Source organism: Ranitomeya variabilis, unplaced genomic scaffold (assembly GCF_051348905.1).
Source record: "Ranitomeya variabilis isolate aRanVar5 unplaced genomic scaffold, aRanVar5.hap1 Scaffold_89, whole genome shotgun sequence".
Classification (NCBI taxonomy): Eukaryota; Metazoa; Chordata; class Amphibia; order Anura; family Dendrobatidae; genus Ranitomeya; species Ranitomeya variabilis.
In genome coordinates, this window is record NW_027508204.1 from 352,501 (window position 1) to 355,000 (window position 2,500).

The following is a 2,500-nucleotide window of genomic DNA, read 5'->3' on the forward strand; positions in this document are numbered from 1 at the left end:
CCCAGGACAGTGACCTAACTGTGGGTAAAGTTTGCGGGGCACGGGCGGAAAGTCGAATTTTGGATGAAAATGCATTATTTTCATACTTTGAAAATTTCAGGCGTGTGTCAGACTTCCAGGCGGGGGCAGCCGCCGGAGGCGTACCGAGGAGGCTTCCAGGAGCCTGGGGAAGATTTTCTGGAAGAGTCCTTGGGACTTAGAAATATTTTGAGAAAATCTCGATTTTGTGAAAAAATGTCACATTTCCCCTACTTCCACCACAGGGGGGCGTCAATATGTTGTGAGGTACCCCAGGACAGTGACCTAACTGTGGGTAAAGTTTGCGGGGCACGGGCGGAAAGTCGAATTTTGGATGAAAATGCATTATTTTCATACTTTGAAAATTTCAGGCGTGTGTCAGACTTCCAGGCGGGGGCAGCCGCCGGAGGCGTACCGAGGACGCTTCCAGGAGCCTGGGGAAGATTTTCTGAAAGTGTCCTTGGGACTTAGAAAAATTTTGAGAAATTTCCGATTTTGTGAAAAATGTCACATTTCCCCTACTTCCACCCCAGGGGGGCGTCAATATGTTGTAAAGCACCCCAGGGCAGTGACCTAAATGAGGGTGAATTTTGCGGTGCACGGGCGGAAAGTCGAATTTTTGGATGAAAATGCGTATTTTCATACTTTGAAAATTTCAGGCGTGTGTCAGACTTCCAGGCGGGGGCAGCCGCCGGAGGTGTACCGGGGACGCTTCCAGGAGCCTGGGGAAGATTTTCTGAAAGTGTCCTTGGGACTTAGAAATATTTTGAGAAAATCTCGATTTTGTGAAAAATGTCACATTTCCCCTACTTCCACCACAGGGGGGCGTCAATATGTTGTGAGGTACCCCAGGACAGTGACCTAACTGTGGGTAAAGTTTGCGGGGCACGGGCGGAAAGTCGAATTTTGGATGAAAATGCATTATTTTCATACTTTGAAAATTCCAGGCGTGTGTCAGACTTCCAGGCGGGGGCAGCCGCCGGAGGCGTACCGAGGACGCTTCCAGGAGCCTGGGGAAGATTTTCTGGAAGAGTCCTTGGGACTTGGTGCAATTTTGAGAAAATCTCGATTTTGTGAAAAAATGACCCATTTCCCCTACTTCCACCCCAGGGGGGCGTCAATATGTTGTAAAGCACCCCAGGGCAGTGACCTAAATGCGGGTAAAGTTTGCGGTGCACGGGGGGGAAAGTTGAATTTTTGGATGAAAATGCGTATTTTCATACTTTAAAAATTTCAGGCGTGTGTCAGACTTCCAGGAGGGGGCAGCCGCCGGAGGCGTACCGGGGACGCTTCCAGGAGCCTGGGGAAGATTTTCTGGAAGAGTCCTTGGGACTTAGAAAATTTTTTGAGAAAATCTCGATTTTGTGAAAAATGAAAATTTCCCCTTCTTCCACCCTAAAGGGGCGTCAATATGTTGTGAGGCACCCCAGCAAAGTGACCTAAGTGGGGGTGAAGTTTGCGGGGCACGGACGGAAAGTTGAATTTTTGGATGAAAATGCGTATTTTCATACTTTGAAAATTTCAGGCGTGTGTCAGACTTCCAGGCGGGGGCAGCCGCCGGAGGCGTACCGGGGACGCTTCCAGGAGCCTGGGGAAGATTTTCTGGAAGCGTCCTTGACACTTAGAAAAATTTTGAGAAAATCTCGATTTTGTGAAAAATGTCACATTTCCCCTACTTCCACCCCAGGGGGGCGTCAATATGTTGTAAAGCACCCAAGGGCAGTGACCTAAATGCGGGTAAAGTTTGCGGTGCACGGGGGGAAAGTTGAATTTTTGGATGAAAATGCGTATTTTCATACTTTGAAAATTTCAGGCGTGTGTTGGACTTCCAGGCGGGGGCAGCCGCCAGAGGTGTACCGGGGACGCTTCCAGGAGCCTGGGGGAGATTTTCTGGAAGAGTCCTTGACACTTAGAAAAATTTTGAGAAATTTCCGATTTTGTGTAAAAATCACCCATTTCCCCTACTTCCACCCTAAAGGGGCGTCAATATGTCGTAAGGCGCCCCTAGACAGTGACCTAAGTGGGGGTGAAGTTTGGGTCTGATGGGTGGAAAACTGAAAAAAAGCGATTTTGTGACTTTGAGAACAAACAGAGAGCTCAAAACTTTGAAAAACGTCAGACCGCTGTCAGACTTCCAGGCGGGGGAAAGCTCTGAGGTTGTACCGAGGACACTTCCATGGCCCCCGGATTGATTTTCAAGAAAGAGTCCTTGGGACTTTGAAATTTTCCGGCGAGCTGTTTTTGGCTTCCGGGAGCCGTAGAACTTTGGGAAATCGATTCCGCTCACCGGTTCAGGGTGTTTCGAGCTAGTCCAGGTCCCAGCTACGCCGCCTGGCCTCCAAATTTCGCAAATTCGAAAAAAAAAAAAATAGAACCGGAATGAGGAAATTTCTGGCCGCCGGATCCGCCGCACGGCTCCAGGAGGTCGGACACTTTTTGACTTTGTTCCCTTAAAGTGGGGGTCGGTGTCTCACCATGCAAA